At 39.9% G+C, this 20,411-nt stretch overlaps 1 long non-coding RNA gene across 1 annotated transcript; it reads left to right on the forward strand.

The window, feature by feature from the left end:
- Positions 1-153: 153 nt before the first annotated feature.
- Positions 154-19,137, forward strand: LOC141491160 (uncharacterized). The gene is made up of 3 exons (XR_012469496.1): positions 154-216; positions 14,649-14,770; positions 19,077-19,137. It is a non-coding gene; the product is annotated as an uncharacterized LOC141491160 (long non-coding RNA).
- The last annotated feature ends 1,274 nt before the right edge of the window (positions 19,138-20,411 follow it).

Genomic DNA, 20,411 nt, shown 5'->3' on the forward strand with positions numbered 1-20,411 from the left:
CACCCCCTCACCCCCCACCCCCTACCCCCCACCTCTCTGCAGCTGTGAGCTAGCCCCGCCTGCTGCAAAGTCTCTGCTGTGCCCAGCCCCCCCCCCCCCACCCAGAGCCCAACCAGCCCCTTGCCCCACTGGCAGACAGCCTGCAGATGAATCCACACATTTTGGTGGCTGGTTAGGTGACCGCTGTGGAGCAGGGCCATTTGTTTTGTCAGAGAGGTAACCATGACAATCACCTTCTCCCTCCCTCTCCCCCAACCCCCACACTCTTCCCTTCCCTAACCCCCTGCCTTTCCCCTCTCCCTCTGTTAGGCACTTGAAACAGGGTTTTCTGCTCCTCTCTCCCCTAGTTCTGATGGCAAGCCATCAGGCACCATCAATGTGGGAGGGGGAGGGGGAGACTGGGGCTCTATGGGGGTCTCTATCCTGTAACCCTGCCTCTGAGCACTTCCAAAATACATTAGCCATTTACATGAATGGACATACCCATCAGGCATCAGGCAGCCCTGTGGCCCAGGTCTGGGTGGGTTCATCTCCAGACTAGTATCCCACTTAGCTCTCTCTCCTCTTTAACCCTGGGTGCCTCCCCTCTCATTTCCCCTCCCTTCATGATCGTTTCCTCCTGTGAATCTAAAGGGTTCCAAAGTGTCCTGCCATCTCCCTGTAGAACCCAGGGATGCTGCAACAATTGCTGTGTCATTGGAGGGTCCTCTGCTGAAGTCATTGATGACCCATTTGGCTGACTGGAGACAAATCTTGTCTTGACCTCATCAGCCTCAAGCTTGACTGGCTTAGTTACAAGATTCTTAACACACAGCTAGGAAGCCTACGGTCAGAGGCTCATATCAGGGAGGACACCAGAAAGAAGGGTGAACCATGCTGAGGGCAAGCTGGATATCAAAAGAAGGACAGGAGCCAGGGAAGCAAGGCTGGGCCTCAGAGAGCAAGCGGGTGGGTTTTCATGTTCAAAAATCCAAGGAAGATGTAGAATTCAGGAACCTGGAGGAGACAGAGAGAAGGGAAGAGAGAAGGATGGGGGTGGGGTAGTGATCAAATCCTGATGGCCAAGAAGGTCAGGAAGGAGAAAAAGAGCAAATGATGTAAAGTTGAAAGGGACTTGGGAGATCAACTATTCCATCACTTTCACTGTGCGGGTAAGGAAACTGAGGCCAGGAGCATATGGTTGTCCAAGAAATAAAGATCAAGGACTGAGATGCAATTTCTTTGAAGGAATCTGGCTCTAAAGTCAGAGGATTTGGGCTTGTATCTCAAAGTGGGACATGTACCTCCTTGTTTGATGTTAGACAAGTTTCTTCAACTCCTTACCCCCTTCCCCTGCCCCAGTCTTCAATTATAAAATGAGAGGTCCCTTCCTTCTGGCTTCTGTGGTCCCTTCCAAGTTTTATATTCCATGATATAAAAACTCTCAACTCAACTTCCTTTCAGACACAAAAAGTTGGATTGGGGAGCAATAACTTCTTTGAGACCCTCTCCAGGTGACAGCATGTCTTCTACCTTTTTCCTGTTCCAGACCCTCTAGTTGGCTAGGAAGTCATCTCAAGGGGATAGGAAAGTAGTCACATACTGCTCTCCATGGGAGTAATCATTATGCCCAAAGGCATTGTCCAAACTTACAGGTGGAGGGGCGGCTAGCTGGCGCAGTGAATAGAGCACCAACCCTGGAGTCAGGAGTACCTGAGTTCAAATCCGACCTCAGACACTTAATAATTACCTAGCTGTGTGGCCTTGGGCAAGCCACTTAACCCCACTGCCTTGCAAAATCCAAAAAAAAAAACAAAAAAAACAAACTTACAGGTGGACAGAGAACCAGGAAGACCAAGGAAAATAACAGTTTTGTCCAAAGGACACTAAATTTGTATGCAGGATATTAGGAATCTAGCACCATTTTGCCACATTAGTGCTTATATGACCTTGGGTAAGTCACTCCCTCTATCAAAGTCCATAAATCTGCATTGTTAGAATGGATCTGACATTGCCTTCAAGGTCCCTCTCATTCTTTCCCCTTTCTTTGGTTTAGATCTGTGATTATGAAATCTCTATAGGGAAATTCTTGATGTGAAGTCAATTCTTTTTCCTTTCTCCCAATCAAGAGTGACTGCCTTGAGATTTAAGATAGAGTTGGTTGGTAACCTCCAGTTTCAGAGGAGCAAGCACAAAATAGGGACTTGGAGTGGTGGCTAAGGGTCCCAGGAGAGCTAGGTTGGGAGTTGTGGGAATCATGGTCAAGTCAATTACCCTGTGTAGTAAGCCTCTTCTTTCTCTTCTAGAAAATAATATTTACTTGACCTAATGTCATAGGCTTGTTTTCAGAAAAGCACTTTTTATGTGGGATTTTATTAAGGATTCTTTTTCCTCTTATGTTCTTATTTTTTGTTTTATTTTTTGACATAGAGCAATTAGAGACTTCTCTCCTTAGAGATAAGTAAACTGGAAGAATTGTTTTCTTAACTCATTTTCACAAACACACACACACACACACACACACACACACACACACACACTTGTTTGGTTGTTTCAGTCATGTCCCATTTTTCATGACCCCATTTGGGGTTTTCTTGACAAGATACTGGGGTAGTTTGCCATTTTTTTTCTAGAGCTTATTTTTTTGCAGATGAGGAAACTGAGGCAAAAAAGAGTTTAATAATTTGCCTACGTCACAAGCTAGTAAGTATCTGAGGACAAATTTAAGAGGATGAGCCTTCCTGACTCCAAGCCCCAGATTATCCACTACAATGAAACACTACTTTGTATGAGGGACCCTGCTAGGTGTTGAAATGTAAAGATCTCAAAAGAAAAATCCATTACCTTTTAGCTCAAGATTACATTTCATTAGAAAGTTGCAACATGGACACAGATAAATAGATGAAAAATATAGTCTAAATGAAACTTCACATCTCCGGAACACAGTTTCCACATATGTTAAATGAGGGGGGCTGGACTCATTGCTATTTCTAAAATTTCAGGATCATCTTTTGAGGAAGAAAACATATCAGGAAAGAGGTGGCATTGAGCTAAACATTTAAGTAAGGGTTCCAGGATTCTAGCAAAATCTGGGCATGGGGGAAGAGTCTGAAAAAGCTTGGAGGTAAGAGATGGAATGTTGAGTATCAGGGAAAGGAGACTCATTTGGTTGAAATGTAAGGGCTGGGAAGGGGAACTTATGTGAAATCAATTCTGAATCTGAAGGTTTTATTGAAAGGGTCAAGTTGAGGAGTTTATACGTTCTCTTAGAGATGATATTAAACCACTGAAGGTTCTTAAGCAGGGTCGTACCATGGTCAGACCTGTATCTTAGGAAAATGATTTTGGCATATCTGTGGAAGATGGCATTGGAGATGAGTGAGATTGGAATCAGGGAGAGTCATTAGGAAATTGTGGTAATTATATAGGAGAGAAGTGAGAGGCAGTTGAGCTACATTGGAGAAAAGGGAGATTGATTGGAGGAATATTATGGCAGTAAAAGTGATTGCAACTGATGAAAATCAGGGGTGTCTCTGAGGTTGTGAACCTGGGGAAACAGAAATAGGGAAGTTAGGAAGAGGAGAGACTTCAGAGGGAAATAAGGCAAGTACAGTATCTATTTCACCTTTTCATTTTGAGGGTTTTCCACAAAAGAGTCATTAACACAACAGGAGCGGCTCTAGGGCTGAATTAGAGGGCAAAGAAAATCTGTGCAGTTACTCTACTAGAAGAGGGTTAGAACTTTTGCACTTGGGTTGTTCCAAATTTTGCTTCCCCTTCAGAATTTTGCATAATGCTCTATATACAGAAGGTGCTTAATAAATATCTATTGCATTAACTTGAATTAAATTAATGGCTGTTGGTACTCTTAAATTAGTCCTCAGAATTCTGTGATCATGGTACAATTGAATCTGAGCAGAGACATAACTATGTCATAGGACCTCTCATATATGTCAATGTTTCTTGGGAAAGGTAGCTAGCAGCATATGCCCCATATATGATTCTTTAGCAAATTTTGTTATGTCTGTCCAGTTGTTCTGAGTAGGAGGCCCAGATAACCCCACTAAGAAATCATTTTCTAACTATGGAATCCGAATGAATACCAAAGTATATTATTTTCACTTTGCAAATTTTGTTTTATGGCTTTTTTCTTTCTTGTGTTTTTTTTCCTTTTTTCCTGATTCTTCTTTCACAACATGACTAATCTGGAAATAAATTTAACATGGTTATACATGTATAACCTATTTCAGATTATTCACTGTTTTGGAGAGGGAGGGAGAAAAATGTGGAACTGAAAATGTTACAAAAAAGTTGAAAACTATCTTTTCATATGATTAGGAAAAAATAGAAAATTAAAAAGTCACTTAGTAATGATTATGTGCCTCACATTCAGCAAATAGTAATGTCTACAAGATAACTTGTCTTCTGGGATTACTACCTCCTCATCAGGGCCAGATGGTCAGGGACCCAGGATCCTAATTGTTACATTTAAATGTTTGTTGAAATATAATGAAAGAAATTATACACATAGTAAGTGCTTAAGAGATGTTTGTTGGTTATTGATAACCTAGGACTGCCCCATGGCCAAAACTGAGATTCTTGATTGTATGGAAAGAAGCAAGATATTACTGGTCAGTTGAAGTGCAGGGGATGAACTGTCATAAGTCATTTCCCCATTTCTGAAATGTTATTTGGTCTCTTCTTCTCAGTGTCCTCATCTCCCTTCATGACTTAGTTTAGATCAGACTTCCTCTGGGAAGCTTCCTTGGTTCTCAAACTTGCCAGTACCTTCTTCCTCCTTCTATTACTTCCTATTTACTTATCTTTCTATAGATTGTACCCCTCCCATCAGAATGCATAAACTATGAAAAAGTTCTTGCCAAATGTAATACAAGGTTATAAATTCCCACCATTGCAGCAGGGTTCCCAGTTCCCATACATTACTCAAAGTTTTTTTAAAAAGCATATTAAATACAGGGCAGCTTTTATTTCATACTTTAATAAAATGGAAGACACAAAAGACCACAGGAAAAGAATCCAAGATAACCCATAAAGAATTCACAATAAATCAACACAATTCTACCATGCTAGCAAATCTCATTTCTCTTCCAAAGTCCTAAAGTCCTTCTGTTTTAGTGCCATCCCCAAGGTTTACACTTTCCTCAAAGGGAACTGAACTTGGGATGTCAATGGAATGACAACCCAATATTTGGTGCATCCCTAGATTCTGCCCAATCCTTCTCAGACTGGCACAATTTGGGGGGGTGATGTACAAACAATTCTTTTCCTGATATTATTCAAATAATTCATGATCATAGAGGATAATATACAGGGCCTCTATTTCCCCATGTCATGGCTTTAAGGCTCTTCTTGAACCACTAGCATCAAGGACAACATGAGTATTCATTCCTTTTCTCTGACTAAAGGAATGCTACATGGGAGATCGGATCAAACTAGGGAATTCTCAAGATGATCTTGTAGGTTGGTTCTATATAAGAAATCCTTCCTCTCTTGCTAGAAAAGCAGATTTTTGAGATGTCTAAGAAGCCCCCCTTCCTTTAACTAGGTAGTTATGGTTCAGGGATGACATCGTCCATAGATTACCTACTGGGGCCAAGTGGGAGGACATATGGAGTTCCTTTATGCTTCTCCAAAATATTCTCAACTCTTGTTATCACTTAAAAAAGTCTTGTCAACAAGTTGACAAGAAGTCAACTCTCTGGTTTCCAATCTACGCTTAGAAAGGGAGAAAGATAATCAAAAGTCAGACATGATCTCTCTTCTTTGTTTTCATGATTGAGCACACAAAAACTCCTATGTGCTTCTGCTCCAAGGCAGCTCCTTGAAGGGATTCCCTCCCCCCTTCCCCAAGACTTGTGGGTGTTCTTAGCTCTGCTATATTTTAAGAATCTTTCCAATTGAAACAAAACAGAGGGGGAAAAGCCAAAAGGACCAAGCAAGTCTATTGGATCTCTCTTTTACACAATAAACCAAGGTAAGTAAGGGATACCTCTCCAGAGATTTTTGGAAGTCTTCAACACTACTCTTTAGAGTCTGAGTCAAGAAAGTCATCTTGTAGGCGACCTCAATAATGGGGACATATTCCCTAGAAGATACTAAGCAGTGACTCCAAACCCATCATTTGAATTTGAGACATAAATCAGAAGATTTCTTTCATCCATAGCCAATGTCCATGGCCCCATTTCTAAAGGAGAGATATGTATTCTCATAGATCATTACTTTAGAAAGTTAGAGGCCACTAACTCTTCATACAGGAGGAACCTGAGCTTGAAGGAGGTCGAGTGGCTTGCCCAGGATTATACAAAGTGGAATTTGAACCAAGTTGCCCTCCCAACTTTTCCACAACAAGGCTCACACTGGGAGCTCATCAAATTAATCAAAGGCATATCACTGATCCCCTACCACCCCTCTCTCACAACTCTCTCCTGCTCCTCGTTTTATAAACATAAACTCCTTGAGGGCCAATTCCATTTTTGACTTTGTATCTTTGATGCTGGATCCATTTTAATAAACATTTGTTGGATTGAATGGTTAAAAAGTGGCAGCTGATTGCTTAGGTTTTTCTACAATTTTTGTTGTGTTTTGCAAGGCAATGGGGTTAAGTGATTTTCCCAAGGTCACATAGCTAGATAATCATCAAGTGTCTGAGGCTGGATTTGAACTCAGGTCCTCCTGACTCCAAGGTCCTTGCTCTATCCACTGAGCCACCTTGCTGCCCCATTTTCTGCATTTTAAAAAAATTGTTTTGTGTTGTATTAAACTGAATTATTGCTAGTTTCTTAGCCCTTCAGAATTCTGTGAACACAACATAATTGTGTGTGATGGAAGGGAGGGAAAAGGTTACTTAAAAGGCAAGTTGAGGAAAAGGGGGCTTCTATGATCAAAACAGTTCACAAATACACATACATGTGTATGACTATCCATATTTCACATGGCACATATGCTTTGTTGTTGAGTCTTTTCAGTCTTATCTGACTCATTGTGACCCCATTTGGGGTTTTCTTAGCAAAGATACTAAAACAGTTTTCCATTTCCTTCCCCAGCTCATTTTACAGATGAGAAAACTAAGGCAAACAGAGTGAAGGGTCAACAAAGCAAGTAAGAGTCTGAGTCTGGGTTTAAACTCAGATCCTCCTGACTCCAGACCTGACACTCTATCTACTGTACCACCTAACCCATAGTATATATGCACATATATGTTATATGCATGTGTATTACATACTATATCTACATCTATGTGTATGCATGTATTTAAATACATATATATGCATCTAAGAATGATCTCTAGAGTCTCAGAGGTGCACCTAGTGGCCAGGGGTTTTTGACCCCTGAAAATCCTTTCTGTGACACCCCATTGACCCTAGTTTCCATCTCTGTAGGTCATTGCTAAGGTCCTTTCCAGTTCTAAATCTGATGATCTCACCTCATTTGAATAGCAGGCCCTTGGAAGGATTGAGACAGATAAAAGGAGGCTATTTGATGTGGACACTTGCCTATTTCTCATGCAAGATCTGCCAAGCTCACACCTTCCATACAAATTGATAGGCAAGGGCAGCATCCCAGCTTCAGATGTCTCCTGAGGTTCAGGAGCACTTGAGAACCCTCAGCACAGGGCCTCCCAAGCCCTTTTAGGAGCAATTTGAAGAAGGAAAGGGAGGGGGCTGCTCTAAGGACAAAGAAAGTCTCAGGCTTTGGAGTCATCCCTTGTGCACCTGATTTTCCTCCAAAGCTTTAAAAATAGATACATGGAAAAGAAAAAGAAAAAAAAGAATGAAGTAACTATTCAAATCTTTTAGAAGGTAATCCCTTTTGTGTCTCTCCCCCTTGTAGGTAACAGACTCATATAGTGCTTATTAGTATGTGGAATGTTAAATTAGAACATGGACTGTCAGAGCTGGAAAGCACCTTAGAACATAGAACATCAGAAATGGAAAAGGCCTTAGAGCATATGATGTCAAAGCTGAAAGGAACACTAGAACAAAGACTGTTTAAACTGGAAATAATCTCAGAATATAGAATATCAACATTAAAATCGATATTACAACACAGAATGTTAGAACTGAAGAGATCTGAGAACCTTGAACTTTAGAACTAGGAAGGAACTTAAAACATAGGATCATAGATTTAATTATAGAAGAAACCATCGATCTTACTTTCTCATTTTAAAGTGAGGAACTGAGGCACAGAGAAGGTGATTTATTCAGAATCACAGAAAATATGTCAGTATGTGAAACTGCATCTTCCTGATTCCAAGTTTAGTGCCCTCCCTATACTACCACAATTTCTTGATGACATAGAAAGTCAGAGCTGGGAAACCCCTTAGAACAGACCTAGGAGGGTATTAGAATATGGAATTTCAGGGCTGGGAGAACCATTAGAACACAGAATGTCAAAGCTGGTTGGACCCTTAGAACACAGAATGTCAAAGCTGGGAGGGTGCTTAGAATACAGAATGTCAGAGCTGGGAGAAGACTTAGAACATAGAATGTCAGAGCTGGGAGGGGCCTTGAAAATCATTTCCTCTTTCCCTATTGAATTCAGAGCAGATGAAATCTCCATGACTATTTCCATTGACTAATGGTGAACACTTACTTGATGTTTGTCCTTCATTCTCAAAGGAGACCATGACAATAGAGGAGGTGATACCATGACAATCAAGTGACCTGTATTTAAGTGAGGGAGTGTTGTGTTAAGTCACCAACCTCATTTTTTCCTCCATCTGGGTCCAGTGACCAGATATGAATCATCTTGACTGGAGATGGTCCTGCACTATTACATTGTTGGTGGAGCTGTGAACTCATCCAACCTTTCTGGAGAGCAACTTGGAACTACACCCAAAGGGCAACAAAAATGTGCATACCCTTTGATTCAGCAATACCACTATTGGTTCTATACCCTGAAGAGATGATGAAAAAGGGTAAAAAAAAAATCACTTGTACAAAAATATTCATAGCAGCCCTTTTTGTGGTGGCAAAGAATTGGAAATCAAGTAAATGTCCTTCAATTGAGGAATGGCTTAGCGAACTGTGGTATATGTATGTCGTGGAACAATATTGTTCTATTAGAAACTAGGAGGAATGGGAATTCAAGGAAGCCTGGAAGGATTTGCATGAACTGATGCTGAGTGAGATGAGCAGAACCAGAAAAACACTGTACACCCTAACAGCAACATGGGGGTGATGGTCAACCTTAATGGACTTGCTCATTCCATCAGTGCAATAATCAGGGATAATTTGGGGCTGTCTGCAATGGAGAATACCATCTGTATACAGAGAAAGAACTGTGGAGTCTGAACAAAGGCCAAGGACTATTACCTTTAATTTAGGAAAAAACTGATATCTTGTTATCTGATCTTTCTATCTCTTATACTTTATGTTTCTTCCTTAAGGATATGATTTCTCTTTCATCACATTCAATTTGGATCAATGTATACCATGGAAACGATGTAAAGATTGGCAAATTTCCTTCTGTGGGGGGTGGGGGAAAGGAAGTAAGATTGGGGGAAAAAATTGTTAAACTCAAAATAAATAAAATCTTTAAGTAGAGATGGTGCTGGATGTGAGGCAGTTAGGTTAAGTGACTTGCCCAAGGTTACACAATTAGTAAGTGGCAAGTTCTGAGGTCAGATTCAAACTCCCATCCTCCTGATTTCAAGGTCAGTTCTATCCATTGTACTACCAATCTGAGGACTAATCTTCAGTGAGCTTGGCAAGAAAGAACAATGTATAGAACTAGCAAGTTAATACCACCCAGATATTCCTTAGGCATCTTAAACTCAGTATCTCCCAAATAAAACTTATTTTTTTCCCTGTCTAAATCTATTCCTCCTCCAAACTTTCCTATTTTTTGTTTTTTGAGTATTACTGCCCTGCTAGTTTTTAAAGTTGGTAATCTTGGAGTTGTTCTCAGCTCTTCCCTCTTCCACCCCTTTGTCCAACCTTGCTACTCATCTCTTGCATCTGCTCCTCCTCTGTCTTTACATGATCACCTCTCTACTTCAGTCCTTCATTCATCACCTCTTACCTATACTACTAAAATAGCCTCCTGCCAATTGGTTTCCCTGATTCCAGTATTTCTAATATAAAAAAACCCAAAAATGTAAAATCAGGATAATTTTATTTTGGCAAAAAGAAAAAAAGTCTTATAGCAGAAATCTGACCATGTCTCTCTCCTGCTCAAGAATTTTCAGTGTTTCCCTATTGCCACTAAGATAAAATGCAAACTCTATAATTTGCATTTAAAGATCTTTATAATCTGACCCAGCTTTTCTTCTCAGACAAGTTCATATTTTATCCCTCATGCATTTTATGTTTTGGTCTACTTTTCCCACCTCCATGCATTTGCACAGCCTGTCTCTTATGCCTGGAATATATTCCTTCTCATATTTACAGAGTTCCTTAAGGCAAACAACCACAATATTATCTATTATCTCTATTTTACTGAGGAAGTGAGATAGATGGGTTTATTGATTTGCCCAAAGTCAAATAGCTAGTATCTGAGATATAATATGAATTCAAATCTTTTTTTAAATCCAAACTCAGTGTTCTGAATGGTTGCACCATTTAGCTATTTGTGTGATATTCCTAAAGCCCAAGTCTGATCATATAACTTCCCCTTCCTCCAAAACATGATTTACAGAAAAAGGGGCTCCTAAACTATGGAAGAATTCTGTGAGCTGCATATTGAGCTGATTTTAAGATGTAATATTATTTATATTTTTACTATATTTTGATTTATTTTGTTAAACATTTCCCAATTATATTTTAATCTGACTTGTACTTCCTTTCAGAGTGTCATGTTTGAAACAAGCATCTGTCTTTAGAGTTCTCAGTTTCCTTCAGGCTCAACTATCAATGGGGTTTCCCCTCATCCTGTTAGTTATTAACATTTTTTCTTCTTAAATTATTATATATTTACTTATCTGAGCATATGCTGTATCTCCATTCCCAATAGAATATAAGTTTATTGAGGTCAGGGACTGGATTTAATTTTTGCCTTTGTATTCTCAATTCTCAGTTCATTGTAGATGTTGAATAACATGTTTGCTGTCTTGACTGAATGTAATAACCTTTCTTCCCTCTGATTCTGTCCTACCTGATGGCTTGGCTGTTTGAACTCCTGGATCTGAATTCGTGCCCTATGGTTCTGCTCTGATAGGATCCAGATTCTAAATCTAGACCTGTCAGTAATTGACTATCTGATCTAAAGTCCTTTCTTATCTCTGGGTCTCAGTTTACTCATCTGTAAGATGATAGGTTTAATCTTCTAGGACTAAAATCTCCTTCTCCCCTAGTTCACAAAAGTTGACACCATCTGCCCCATCTGATCCTGATTCTGAGCATGCTTATTATGCCTTAGTAATCCTTCAAATACAACCTCCTCTTTCGGGTCCAGACACTGTGCTACAACTAGGCTTTGTCATTTTAGTTCCACCCTATTGAAAGAGTATGGACCCTTGGTCTACTGAGACAAGTACCTTCTGTGTATGGGACTGGGGATACAAGAACATAAGTAGAAATAGAATGTAAGGTGCTTACATTCTGCTAAAGGATACAACAATGAAAAGTAATTTAGGATAATGGCAAACAGCAATGGCAGGTTCAGGAAAGTCTTATAAGAGGTGGAACCTGAGCTGAACTTTGAATGAGGCTGTGAATCCCAAAAGAGAGAACCTTCTAGGCATGATGCACAGTCTGTGCAAAAGCTTGGCAGAGGGAGATGCAATGTACTGAGTACAGAGAACAGCATATAAGCTAGTTTGGTGGGAGCAACAAAAAGTGAGGAAGAGTAATGCAAAAACATTCAAGAAAAGTGAGTTGTAGAATCATAGGTTTAGACTTATAAAGGACCTCAAGTGACCATCCAATTCAACCCCATCATTTTATAGATGAGAAACTGGAGCCCAAGGAATGGAAAATGATTTTTCCAACGATACATACAGTGGATCATCAGAGACAGGATTTGAACCCAGGTCCTCTTGCTTTTCAAGTTAGTAGAATTATTTTTAGGAGGAAGGGGAAGTTATATGATCAGATTTCGATTTAGGAATATCAATTTGACATCTGAGGAGAGGATGAATTAGAGAAGAGGGAGACTAGAGGCAGAGAGACCAATTAAGAACTTATTTCAATAGATGGTCCTTGCCAGAGGTAATGGGTGCCTGAACTAGAGTGGTGGCTTCATTAGGGGAGAGAATGGAACAGATGTGAGATTATGCTTAGTTCCTCCCATGCTATGATGGCTGTTGGTGGCATGTCCATCGATCAGAGGTCTATGGGTATCACACAGTCAAGGGAAATCATGGATCAGAGGGAAGAGTCCCCAGTAGAGGCTTGGGAAAGCTGAAATAATTGCTGTTGTCAGGTTCTTTTGTCTTTCTGAGATTGAACTCTGAAGCCTATGAAAGGCCATCATTCAGGCATCATCAAAAATGTCAAAATGTATGACTCCTCCTAAGAAAGGCTTGTTGCCATGGTAGTCATCATTCCTCGTCACTGTAGCCTGGACCTTTCAGAGACTGGCTGGATAAGCATCAGCTCATGTCTGGAAAATAGGAACAGATGTTGCCAAGAAGATAGAGACTGTGGCTGATTTTCTGATTCATTAGTCTTCAGTGTAGCCAGGATAGGTTGGTCCCCTTGACTTTCTTTTTTAATTTATTTTTATTAAAGATAGTATTTGAGCTTTACAATTTTCCCCCCAATCTTACTTCCCTCCCCCCACCCCACCCCCACGGAAAGCAGTCTGTCAGTCTTTACTTTGTTTCCATGTTATGTATTGATCCAAATTGGGTGTGATGAGAGAGAAATCATATCCTTAAAGAAGAGACAAGAAGTCTAAGAGGTAACACGATCAGACAATAAGATACCATTTTTTTCTAAATTAAAAGGAATAGTCCTTGCACTTTGTTCAAACTCCATAGCTCCTTATCTGGATACAGATGGCACTCTCCTTTGCAGACAGCCCAAAATTGTTCCTGATTGTTGCACTGATGGAACGAGCAAGTCCTTCAAGGTTGAACATCACCCCATGTTGCTGTTAGGGTGTACAATGTTCTTCTGGTTCTGCTCATCTCACTCAGCATCAGTTCATGCAAATCCTTCCAGGCTTCCCTGAATTCCCATCCCTCCTGGTTTCTAATAGAACAATAGTGTTCCATGACATACATATACTGCAGTTTGCTAAACCATTCCCCAATTGAAGGACATTTATTTGATTTCCAATTCTTTCCCACCACAAACAGGGCTGCTATAAATATTTTTGTACAAGTGATGTTTTTACCCTTTTTCATCATCTCTTCAGGGTATAGACTCAGTAGCGGTATTGCTGGGTCAAAGGGTATGCTCATTTTTGTTGCCCTTTGAGTGTAGTTCCAAATAGCTCTCCAGAAATGTTGGATGAGTTCACAGCTCCATCAACAGTGTAATAGTGTCCCAGATTTCTCACAACCCTTCCAACAATGATAATTATCCTTTCTGGTCATATTGGCCTGTCTGAGAGGTGTGAGATGGTACCTCAGAGAAGCTTTAATTTGCATTTCTCTAATAAGTAATGATTTAGAGCAATTTTTCATATGGCTATGGATTGCTTTGATCTCCTCATCTGTAAATTGCCTTTGCATATCCTTTGACCATTTGTCAATTGGGGAATGTCTTTATGTTTTAAAAATATGACTCAGTTCTCTGTATATTTTAGAAATGAGTCCTTTGTCAGAATCATTAGTTGTAAAGGTTGTTTCCCAATTTACTACATTTCTTTTGATCTTGGTTACAGTCCCCTTGACTTTCAATAGGATGGAGTGGGGTTGGGTGGGGAGGGATGTCTATGACAAACATTCCCCAAGGGAAATAGATTACGCCTTCAAGGATCTAGAAGACAATATTGTAGAAACTAGTTGTGGTAAAAGAGACCCTGCCTCTGATATTAGTTGTGTGGTGGCAGAAGTTATTTCTCTCTGACCTCATTTTCCTCACCTAGGAAATGGGGGAACAGTGTCTGGAAGACCTTCTTCTAGTTGTATTTAGACCAGATGGTAACATATTCCTCCCTCCACATCCTATGTAACTTTTCTCCATCCAGGGGTGGGAGGAATGGAAGTGGTACCAAATATACAGAGGGTCTTCCTTTATTTTTCTTTTTTATCAAGAAGGCAATCATTGCCATCATACTTTTACTAAGTAGCAGCCCATTATCATAATTTTCTCTAACATGTTTATATTAATGGCATCCTTTACTACCAGTTTTCTCATGTTTTCTCTGAATGGCAGCCTACTTACCCCCCATAATATGTCTCTCTATTATCCTCATAATCCTCATTTTTAATTATTGGTCAGTTTTGATATAAATTCTCAAGTAGCCAAGGCCTTGGTTAGCATGAGGGTCTAAGATCCTGAAATCAAGGAATGGGAATGACTGACCCAAAGTTAAACTTTCAAGATCATTATAAAGAATTAATGGAATAGCCAGAGAACTCAAGGGAATGTGAGACCAGAATTTAATTTTCTATGGAATTGAAAAGGTTAAAAAAAACATTTCAGGCTGTCTATAAACTTGGGGGAAAATTACATCTTTATTTCAATATAATTGGTTTCCTATGTAATCCTTTATTTTATGTATTTAAAAACATTATTCTGAAAATTAATCCATAGGATTCATCAGAAGGTCCACAAATACAAGAAGGCTTAGAACTCTTGGATAAAAGGGATAGAAGAGAAAAACAAGGGAGTATGATAGATGACTATGGCACCAATGTTCATGAGAACTGGAAAAGGTAACCAAATAAATAGTAAATAATCCCTCAGAGATTGGAGTCTTCCATAAGGCTAGTCAGACAACTTGGATAAAGTATTGGTATTAAAAAGAGACCATCCAATTCTTTTCAGGGAGAATGTGCAGTCTTTAAAATGAGAAATGTGTGGTCTTTAAAAGAACTTTGCAATTATTCAAAAGCAATCCAGTCCTGTTCAGTTTTGGACCCCATTCATCCTCCCTTATCCCCCCCCCCCCCCCCCCCCCCCCCCCCCCCCGCCAATTCCCCATCCTCCCACACCTTGAGAATCTCCATATGTTTCTTGGCTTCCCTGACTTCCCCCAGGTCCCAGCTAAAATCCCACCTTTCCTGGTCCCCTCTAAAGCCTCTGTCTTAAGATTCTTTCCAATTTATCCTATCTATAACTTGCTTGTACTTAACTGTTGGCAAATTATTCTGTGAGCCCCTTGAGAGCAGGGGCTAATTTTTACCTTTCTTTGCATCTCTAGAGATACACATAGTTGTGTTTAATAAATACCTGTTTACTTAAATAGAGACCACCTAATTGGAGGCAGTGGATAAAATGCTGGGTCTGGAGTTGGGAAGACCTGAGTTCAAATCTAGTCCTCAGATACTAGCTATGTGTCTCAGGGCAAGTCACTTCATCTCCATTTGCCTAAAATTCTCTTTACTAAGTAAACCCCAGGGACATTATTGGCACTCTGTGAACCATGAGATCATGAAGAATCAGACACGACTAAATACTAACCCCGTAGTAATACCAATGCTTTCTTAACATACTATATTTTAATTTTCATATATGTACCTAAGAAATACTATCCTTACAGCTGTCTCAGAATAAAATGCTGTATGTTCCATTTCTCACTTTTCATTCTGAGCTCCTAGCATATTTCTAAAAGCCATATCTATTATTTCATTTATATAGAATAAGAAAACCCACTTTATTAATGCAGTTCAGGACCTTTTCTGTCTGCAGTTTAAATAAAGTCTGAGAATGACATAGGGCACTTAGGGTCTACATGACTCGACCAGGGTCACAACCAGTATTTGGCAGAGTAGAGACTCCAATTCAGGTCTTCCTGAGTTCCAAAGCCAACTCTGCCCCACTAGGGGAACAATTACCCTACCACTTGCACTTAATCAGCCCTTAATAAAGGTTTGCTAATTGGACTGGAGATGCCTTTATTCATTTTCAGCATCTTATTTGCACATTTTCCATATTTGTATTTAATCGTGTGCTGACAAGAGTCCTGGGTTCAAATTCCAGCCCTGATAGCCATTAGCTGTGTGACCTTAGCAAAATTGCTTCCTCTCTCAGATCCCTAAAGACCTCCTATCTGTAAGGTGAGGATCTGAATAGTATTTCCATCATATGGTTGCTGCCAAGATTAAATGAGATAATATATACAATGCTTTGCCAACTTTAAATCGCTATATAAATGTCAGCTATTATTACTATTATTATCTACCCCAAGGGGTTGTTGTAAGGAAAGTCAAAGATGTGATTATTAAAGACTATTCCCTATATTTGCATAAGGGAAGAAACCTGCCTACATTTGCATAAGAAAAGACACCTGCCTACATTTGCATAAGAGAAATCACTTCCCACACCTGAATCAGAGAAGGCAACTTTCTCCATATTTGCATAAATGAAGACTTCTCATCCTAAGTTCATAAGGGCACTGAGGAAAAGAAATAGCAAAACTGATCTTGGGACATAGTAGAGCCCAGTCTTGTCCAGTTATGACTTTGCTGTGTTTGTGATAGGAGGTGACTCATCCTATTTGTCTCTGGATCTAGTTTTGGAAGCACCTTCCAGAGGCATCTGGGCCACCGCTTTACAGATGAGGAAACTGAGCTCAGGGAGATGAATTGACTCATTATTTGTCAAACAACAGGATTTGAAACCAGTTCCTTTAGACTTTTACCAGAGCACTTTTCAAAAACTTTAGCTGATATAGAGATGATATAGAGCTAGGTGGTTCAGTGGATAGAACACTGGCCATGGAGTCAGAAGGATCTGAATTCAAATTCAGCTCCAGACACCTAATAAATACCTAGCTGTGTGGCCTTGGGCAAGTCACTTAACCCCACTGCCTTGCAAAAAAGCCAACCCCCCCCCCCCCAACTATACTTGATATAAATGATTGCAGAAATCCTGTCTAGGGCTGAGACTTCAGAGGCTTACTACATAAATGTATTAAAAGAAGATAGCTCTCAAAGGCAATCACACTCCCTTTGCTCCCCTTCCCAGAATCTGGAGTCAGAGGTTGGACTCTTTAATATTTTTCTGTATATAGCCAAGTGACCATCTGTATGTGTTGAAAGTGACCTTTACCTATTTCATTCCTTGCTCCCTGGAAATTACCCAGGAATGATGGACAGGAAAGAGAAGCCAAGAACTCAACAGATGAGGACAAATGTCCCCATCATATCCACTTTAATAACAGCAACCTCACCTGGCTCTCTCTTGACCACTGATTCAGAACATGGTCCCTCCTCCTTTCTAAATGCTTTCCTCTTGTCTGTCTCTTTGACCTTTTAGCTAGTGGGGATGGATAGATGAAATGGAGGAAGAAGGGGGAGGGGATTTCGGCTTGCCCAAAGGCATGGCTGGTGTTGCCATGGTACCAGCTGTGATGTCATTCAAGAGCAATCCAGTTAGAAGACCCCTAAATGAACTGCTGGTAAAGCTGGAAGAAATCAGGAATTACAATAGTCTACATACAGTGGATTTGTCCACTTATTATTCTGAGTTCACCTCTAATCCTCTCACCTTTGCATCAGTAAAGTACCTCCCTCATGGTGTATGAATTAATTAATTCAAAAGATATTACTGTGTGCAGAGCATTTTATGTTGGGAGAGGAAGAATCCCAGATTTATAAGGGTCCCTGCTCTTCCTAATTCATAGCTCAAGGTCCAAAAGGACTTCTCATTTTACAGAAGAGGAAATAGAGCCCAGAGAAGTCAGACGACTTGTCCAAATTTACCCTAATGGCAGAACCAGAATCAAATTCTCTGACCTGGAATCCAGAGATCTCTGTGCCACAAATGAATTCAGAGAGTTAATCATTTGGGTGGGGTGATGAGATACAAATACAGAAAATACAGAAATATCCAATATTATGTAACATAAAGCAGCGATGACCCCTGCCCTTAATTCAGACTTGAATGAAAGAAGGCATATCAAGAGAGTGGTGAGACCCAGAATTGAACAGTGTAAGAACTGGGGGCAGCTGGGGACAGGAGAAGCTGGCAGGTGATTTAGAGAGCAGGGGAAATCACAGGAAGTGTTTTATAGAGTAGTAGTTTGGCTTTGGCATGATGATTCCAGAACCACAGTAAGAAGGAAACCAACACTAGGGCATTATTGTTGCTATGTCCTAACTTTCTAAACTCGGAAAGAAAGAGTTATTAAGAGTAAGACAGCATTAGACCCTCAGCTTTATCATGGTGCAATTGAAGTTGAACTAACAGCATCCTTCTCCTTCTATGGTAAGGGAAGCAGGGGGAATAAGGAGGAATATTAGCATCACTTCCATGGAATAAAAAGAAATGGCATATATTTTGTGATTGGCTGCCTGTTTGAATTCCTTGTTGCTTACCTTGCTCTTCTGTCTTAATGTCTTTTGCTTCTTGGTTTAATGTCTCTTTTGTTTGATATGTCAAAGAAATGACAGCAGTGGGGACTCAGGAGAAAGTTTTGAATTAGTTATTTATTCTAAACAACCTGAGAAACCAAATCTGAGAAATATCGAGAGGTTCCAAAGTTGCATGGTGATATATGAAATCTGAAAGAAATGATTGTTACTGACTAGTAATTATGGGAGCTTTCCTACAGAAGAATTTATCTTCAATCTAAGAGAGAGACCAAAAAGTCCAGAAATAGAGAATGACATGAGGAAGGGTGGAGAGGACAGAGTGCAGGATGTTTGAGGAGTAGAAAGCAAAGTAGAGGGTGAGAAATAGGAGATAAGTTTGGAAAAGTAGAGTGGTGACTAATTGTGGAGGACCTTCAGGGTCGTGCAAAAGAATTTGAATTTTACATTTAAGTAATAATAAGCTACTGAATGTTTTTGAGAATATGAGTGGCATGGCCTTAGATATCATCTGGCAGGGATATTATGGATTTGAGTCAGGAGGAGGAAGTAGATATTTTGCATAGACATATGTGTGTGCATGTTATTTCTTCAATAGACTGTAAGCTCACTAAGGGCAAAAATTTCATTTTTGTTTTTCATGCCAAGCCCCTAATGGCTGGCACATAATAGCCACTGAATAAATTCTTTTTGATTGATATTACAGCAAAACCTCCAGGGAGTCATGACTCACGCCCTGGAAACTCCAATGAAATTCCTTGAAGGTAAGGGTAATTTCATTTTTGCCTTTTCAACCCTAGTGCCAAGCAAGTACTTTTTGGCATAATAAACACTTAATGTATGTTTGTTGAATTAAATGTACCAGAATAGTAACAATGGGAATAGGGATTAAAGAATAAATAGCAAAAATGTTGTGGAAATCAGTCAACCAACAATTATTAAATTCTTGGCCAAATCTCATAGTTCCTGTCCTCAAGGAGCTTATACTTTTTGGAATCCATAAGACTGTAACTGGTAGATGAGGGGAAGGGAAGAGTTAAAGGCCACCCCAAGGTGACAGACTTGGGAGACAGAATGAATGATGGTTACTCAGTTCCTCTCTTATTAAGGTTGTAGAGGGAAGGATCCTTGGCATTGCTTGCATCCACTTCATCCTGATAGGCAAGAAGCTATAGACAGCATATAGTTTATACCAGCTATAACCAAGCAGCAGCTGACCCTGAAGAGATGGGCTAAAGACTGAAAGACAGACCACAGGAGCTTAGCTGTAGAGCTAGAAAAGACCTCAGAGCAATCTAGTTCAATCTATTGAGTGAACCCATTTTAAAGTTGAGAAAACTGAGACCCAGGGAGAGACTTGCCCAAGTTCATACATGGAACAAGTACTAGAGAATGGGACTCCAGAATTAGTCACATTTTTAACTCTGTCCCTGTTTCCTTCAGTTCAGACTTTGGACTGGATTAGTTCTGGGTTTGAAAAAAGTCTTTCCACTTACTTGAGAGGATCTGTAATCTGATCCGTATGGGTACAATTTATTATGAGACAAGTGCTTAGAGATCTTTGAGTGAAAGATACTGGATATGGGTGAAGTATGATCATTGTCCTTCAATTTTTAAAAGGAGTTGAAAAGCAGAAGAAGGTGACTGTGGAGATAACACAACAGGTAACAATGGAAAAAGTCAAAGAATAAGAAGAACTGGGAAAGAATTGAACATCAAAATGATAGTTCTAGGAAAAACTCACTAATGAGATAAGGGAACACTAGAAGGACAGATCTTCCAGGGTGAGAAGCCTGAAAGAATAGAACCATAAAATGGTTTTAAAAAGAAAAAGTCCCATTGAGTTTAAAGGGAAACATAAGAAACAAGATATAGATTGAAGTAACCCTTGACCTACCTACTATTGCAGTGTGGCTGTCGTAAGGGCTTAGTCCCTTCATGATCTTTCCCAAGTACCTGAGGGTTGTACAAATAACACACCAGCTCCCAAACCCAGGATCCCTTTACATGTTAACCAATTTGGTAGAGGTCTAACCTCCTT

The sequence above is a fragment of the Macrotis lagotis genome, chromosome 1 (assembly GCF_037893015.1).
Source record: "Macrotis lagotis isolate mMagLag1 chromosome 1, bilby.v1.9.chrom.fasta, whole genome shotgun sequence".
Classification (NCBI taxonomy): Eukaryota; Metazoa; Chordata; class Mammalia; order Peramelemorphia; family Peramelidae; genus Macrotis; species Macrotis lagotis.